Below are 6,573 nucleotides of genomic sequence, written 5' to 3'. Positions count from 1 at the left end.
ACCTCGATGGGAATCCGTGTTGGGGCGTGCACGGGAGCAGGGAAAGCATATGGTACTCACCAGCGTAGAGAAACGCTTCTGCTCGTAAACCTACCCCTGCTGCCGGACCTGGGATGGTTAGAGGTAGGACGTAATGCATGCCTGCTATGCTTCAGGAAGATGACGTGTGTAAGGTTATGTGACCGAGTAAAGGTCTCCCATAGCACAGTGGTACTAAGTCGGCTACGGCGGCCATATTGGAACGGGGTGATGGTACAAAAAAACAAAACAAATGGGACCAGATGGACCCGTAGAGGCGCAGTAAGGGCCATTGAGATGAAAAATTAAAATCAATGGAAGGGACTGGTAATTATTGTCCAAATAAAAGGATTGGCATCAGATCAAAAACAGACGCGCAATCGCACGTCACAAACACCGGTGGGGTATGTAGTAGGGAAAGGAGGGAGTGAACGTTGCATATTGGGCTCCTGATGGGGGGACCCTCCATAAGGTGTCAAAAAATAGTAATATGTATCAAAAGACAAAGTATGTGTATGGGGGATGGTTCTTATCACAATCCCGCCATTGCTAGACAAGGGAGGGGTTCTCATGAAGTAGAACATGAGGGGGGAGCCGAAACTGGTATAAGGCTGGAGGTAGCCGAGGGATGGAAATAGATCTGGGGGCAGGGGGATCCCATCACGTAAGTGCACCCCATGGAATGTCGTCAATCAAGCCCGTCAGGTGTGTAGATAATCTGAGGACCCATCTCTGCTCAAGCCTGAACAGTGCATGTTTAGAAATCTGTGGATGAGCCTCTAGGACTACCCAGCTCATAGAGTCAGCGGGATGTCGCGCTTTCTTGAAATGTGTGTATAGTCTAGTAGTAACTCTCTGACAGCGTATGTTACTTCTATGTTCCGTTATCCTAGTCTTAATCGTGCGCGTGGTCATACCTACATAATGTAGGTCACATGGACATGTAATCATGTAGATACAGTTTTTTGTGTTGCAGTTTGTGTGTTTGGTCAGAACCCAGTGAAAATCATTCTTGAAAGTGATGCCCTTGGTAGTAGTGGTCGAATTACAAGCCACACATGAGCCACAGGGGAAGTGACCGGTTACTGTGGGAAGGTCCCACATAGTGCGTTTTTTGTTGGTAATATTTGGCCTTGGTCTTGTGTGGACCAGTAGGTCCTTAAGATTTTGTGTTCTTTTGTAGGCAAACCTAGGTTTCGGTATATCCAGACTGCCTGTGTCTAGAATGTTCCAGTTTCTCAAGATGATCTTCTTAATTCTTGTAGAATCCGGTGTAAAAGAGGTGACACAGGTGAGTATGTCAGAGTTGGGTTTAGTTCGTGTTTCAAGAAGTGATTCCCGTGGGTTATTCCTAGCTCTTTTCATGGAGTTATGAACTTGTCTTTCAGGATAACCCCTGGCCTTCAAATTAGATGATAGAACTCTAGCCTCTGTATTGTAATCAGACACCCTTGTGCAGTTGCGTCTGATGCGTAAAAACTGGCCAAACGGTAGATTGTCCCTCAACATTTTGGGGTGGTGGCTGTCGTAACGCAATAGACTGTTGCGATCGGTGGGTTTTTTATATAGAGTTGTGCTAAGAGTACCATCAAGCAATGTGATGTTCAAGTCTAGAAATGGTATTGACCGTTCTGATATGGTATGGGAGAACCTAAGAAATTCATTCTGCTCATTGATCCATTTAATGAAGTCTACACAGTCGGTGTGTGTCCCATGCCAGAAGATCAGAATGTCGTCAATAAATCGTTTCCAACGTGTGATTTTGTCATGAAAAGGATTCGAGATATTAAAAATCATGTCCTTTTGAAGGCTGCCACATAGAGACACACTACACTAGGAGCGAAGGTGCTCCCCATCGAAGTACCCTGGCTCTGGTGATAGAGTTGTTTATTAAATTCAAAGAAATTCTTAGTCAAAGCCAGGGTAGCACAATCAACAATCAACAATAAATGTTATGGGTGTGGATGACGACCAGTCTAGTGCTCACAGGGCGGACTCAATAACAGCCAGAGTGGCCCTATGAGGAATATTAGTGTAGAGGGCCTCCACGTCAAGGGTGACAAGATAGTCAACATCACCTGTATCAGTGAAATCTTCAATGATCTTAAGGACATCAGTTGTGTCTTTTATAAAAGAGGGACTATCTCGTACCAAAGGTTGCAAGAAATGGTCACAGAACTTAGAAAGGGGCTCGAGGAGCGAGCCAATGCCAGATACAATCGGGTGGCCTGGCACCGGGGTAGTCCCCTTGTGAATTTTAGGTAGAGTATAAAAGAACGGAGTCCTAGGTTCTCGGGTCATCAGGAACTCTGCTTCTTTATGGGTAATCCAATTGTTGGATTCAGCCTCATGTACCAAAGTGGCAATAGTGGTCAAAATGTTTTGCCTTTTTCCTCTCTTTTTTGATGATTCTTTTTGTTGGCCTTAGGACTCTGAGTGCTTTAACACTTATAACCAGTGCTAAAGTACATGTGCTTTTCCACTAACCATGACGATATTGGTGTATTCCTGAATTACATATATTTGTATTGGTAAGCTCCTTGTCAGTTCGTATACCATATAACCAGGGCCTGTATTTCAAACACAACTAGTGGGCCTGCAGCACTCATTGTGCCACCCACATAAGTAGCCTTTCAAACGTGTCTCATGCCTGCCACTACAGGGCCTGTGTGTGCAGTTTACTGCCATTTTGGCTTGACATTTAAAACTACTTGCCAAAACTTAAACACCCCTTTTATTACATATCAGTCACCTCTATGGTAGGCCCTAAGTAACCCTAAGGGCAGGGTGCTATGTAAGTAAAAGGTAGGACATGTACCTTTATGTTGTGCATGTCCTATAGTGACAAACAGCCTATTTTGTTTTTCACCACTGTGAAGCATACCCCTCTCATGGGCCAGCATTGGGAATTCCTTAATATCCTTTTCAGCTGTAATTCCTGGTCCGACAGGAGTACCTTTTTCACATTTGATGTTAAAATGCTAATGATAAATCCTACTCACTGCTGAAGTTGGATTTAACATTACTGTTTTAGAAATGCCACTTTAGACAGTGGACATTTCTCTATACTTAATGATCTTTGTGCCTGAAAGCCTGTCTCAAATACACGTCTGGGTTGGGTGACAGCTACACTTTGTGTATTCCCTCATGACAACCACAACACAGGAAGTTGAGGTTCATCTGCATTCTGAGTACTCATCTGCATTCTGATAGCCTTTCTGGGCAGGAAGGGGAGAGGTGGCTCACGCTTACATCTGAATAGGCTGTGATCTGTGCTCACACAAAGCACTGATTTATCACCCGGGTAAGTCTGTTAGACAGGACTGGGCTGAAAGTGATCCTTGTGCACTTCAGAGAGTTCTTTTGAAGTCATCCTCTACATCAAAGGCACTTAAGCGATGAGTACTGGGGCTCTGGCACCACTTAAGCAGAAACCTTTTGGACCTGTACCCATACATTGCTGGCTCTACATCTGCACATTGCCAGAAGGAACTACTATGCTGCCAGGAGGCACTGCCACTTTGCTAACTGCTCTGCTGTGTTGACTTGCTGCTTATTGAGCTGCAGGAGAGACTGCCACTTTGTGACCTGCCTTGCTGTGCTGGCCTGCTGCCTTATACCTTTGTGCTATGGTGACTTAAAGCTTTCTCCAAGGGCTTGTTGGCTTGCACCCTGTTCAAGGAATCTCAGGGTCATCAAAGATTTCACCCTCACAATAAATACTGCTGGGTTTGAGCAACTTGGAGCATACCCTGCCTGAAAACACTGAATTCTGTCCTGGCACTTTAAGCAGGGTGCCTGCAGTCATTTTTGTACCCTTGCACACGTCTGTGTTGTGTGCTGATGAAAGAATACCGCATCTGTGCTGTGTGGTGCTGGAAATCGTTGAGCCTGCCATGCCTAACAAGAGATTACCATGGCTGCTGGCTCTTAGCAGATGCGCCAGCTTCTGACAGTTCAACATGGCTCATTTCCCCTTGGTTGCAAGCTTCAGGAGGAGGGCGTCATCTGCAGTGGAGGCCCCAAGCAAGTGAGACCGCAGTGTCTGTGCTTCACCAGGGCCACCACATCTATCCCAAAGACGCCGCAGCGCCCGAAGATAGCCCGCACGGTCTGATCTCTGAAACACCAGTCACCCCACAGCAGATACAACAGCAATGTGACCCTGATTCCAAGGCGTCGCCCCCGCCGCAGTCGCATATGGAGGTATGGTTCATACCGGGACCTGCGCAGCCCTCGCAGTCGACCTGCGCACTATTGTGTCGTGACCAGAGCCCCATAACACTGCCGAGCGAGTGTACCCTGTCTCACTGTTAGGGACTTCCTAACACTATTTTTGATTCACATACTTGAGGAGAATTGCTTTCACAAACCATTGAGGGGATTGGTATCCTCTCACTCCGGACTGGCTGGTCTGAGAATAGCAAGTGTCCAGCAAGCATTGTGTTTTATCTGCTATTTTTAAAACCTGCATGACTTGAAAAGTATACATGTGATCTTTGTCGTTTTGGTCTTGTATTGTGCAGAATATACTACACTATGGGGCAGATTTATGTTAACTGGCGCATCCCTGCATATCAGCAGGAGTGCGCCAATTATTATGCGCCACAGCTGCGCCACCATGGATGCGCCGCATTTATAATGCGGCGCACCATGGGGCAAAAACGGCACAGATGCGTGACGCATCTGTGCCGTAAAAGTGGCGCATTGCTGGAGTTGGGTCGCAAGCGCGACGCAGCTCCAGCAATGTTCTGGGGGGCCCAATCTGTACAATGCTGCGTCAATCCTTACGCCTGCTTCAAGCAGGCGCAGGGTTTTGACGCAGCATGGACCTAAAAGTGACTGAGTGAAATCTTGTAGATTTCACTCAGCCACTTTTAGGAGGCATTCCTGCGCCGGAACGCCCCCACCTGCCCTAGAACGCCTACATGTGGCGCAGGGCTTTACAACGAGACGCATCTCCCAGATGTGTCACGTTGTAAATACCCCGCACCATGGCGCAGGATTTGCGCCGCTGCCGCGTCACAAAAGTGACACAACGGCGGCGCAAAAGTGGCGCAAGTGCAACATAAATCTGCCCCTATGTTTCTAAACCTGTGTGGAGTCTTTTGTGGTGTATTCATTGATCGTATGTGTGTGTGTTGCACAAATTCTTTACACATTGCCTCTTTTGATAAGACCGCCTCCTCTGCGCCAAGCTACCAGAGGGTGAGCACAGGTTGTCTCATTTGTGTATCTAGCTTACCCTGACTAGAGTGCCTGGCCAGGGTGTATACCTAAGTCAACCAAAAAAAACATTTCTAACAGGTGCCATTTGTTGTGTAAAGATTATTATCAGTAGAATAGAAATTGTGCTGGGGCAATAATGCAAAAGACACACAGATGATGGAAGGAATGCAGAGCAAATCAAACATTCACCCCCAGTCAAGAGATCTGGGTTAAATCCATCAATCTTTTTGCTCACCATGCCACCCCAGTTTAGACCCAGCCATATGCAAATCAGTATTGACCCTGTGCCTCATGGAAACAGTCCACCCCGAACTGGCAAGCCAGGTCCTCCCTGGACTGTATACAAGCATCCTGGGACCTGTTTCAGTACTGGGGTGAATGTATGACATTGTTCTGTATTCTGTCCATCAATTGTTCATTTTGCATTTGTCACCCCGAGTGGGACGGGTATGGCCAGACGTGGGTCCTGTGCTCTCCATACCACTGGAGTCAAGCTATCCAGGTTGATGAGGCATGAAACCCCGAAACTGGTCCTAGGATGCTTGTTTCCAGTCCAGGGAGGACCTGGCCTGGCATTTTGGGCTGGACTGTTCTCATTGGGCACAGGATCAAGACTGATTTGCATATGGCTGGGTTCAAACTGGAATGGCATTGGGAGCAAAATAAGATGGATTTAGGCCTCGCTCTCTGTGCTGGGTGAATGTATGACATTGTTCTGCATTCTGTCCATCAATTGTTCTTTTTGCATGGGGCAATAATGCAAGCAAGGTACATGGCTTTCCAGTCCCTTGTTGGGTAGTACAAAATATCCATACTTAGGGTTTTAGTAGACTTGGTACCCTTGAACCTGTAGCACTATTGATAGCTAAACCCCTGCTGGTTTTACACCACAATGAAGGGCATGTTCTGCAGCAATGTCCTCACATATGCCGGAGATAAATGGTTCATGGACCCTGGTCACACACACTGTATCAATTCCAATGTGGGCAGTGCTCCCTGCCTGTTCTCTCCGCAGATGTCGAACAAGGTGGGACAGGCCTAGAGGGCAATCAGGCAACGCCCGATGGGCTGGTCTGACAAGTCAGCATGTGGGCCACGTTTTTGTCTGTTTGTGGGCATATTTTAAGGTTTGCTGGGCCGCATTTTACTGTTGATTTCCCTGGTATTAAAACAAACATTGCCTGCAGCAAGCTCAAATCAATGCAGTCTTCCATACCTTTCAAAACACTTAAACAGTACAAGTTCACACCTGTCGCATTTAGCAAACATGGGCACATTTTTACATAGCTAATTCAGTATTGGGGGCCACTTTCATTTTGGTGCCTG

This window comes from Triturus cristatus, chromosome 1_2, assembly GCF_964204655.1.
Source record: "Triturus cristatus chromosome 1_2, aTriCri1.1, whole genome shotgun sequence".
In the NCBI taxonomy this organism is placed as follows: Eukaryota; Metazoa; Chordata; class Amphibia; order Caudata; family Salamandridae; genus Triturus; species Triturus cristatus.
The sequence above is the reverse complement of the archived record's forward strand: the minus strand, read 5'-3'. Positions refer to the sequence as shown.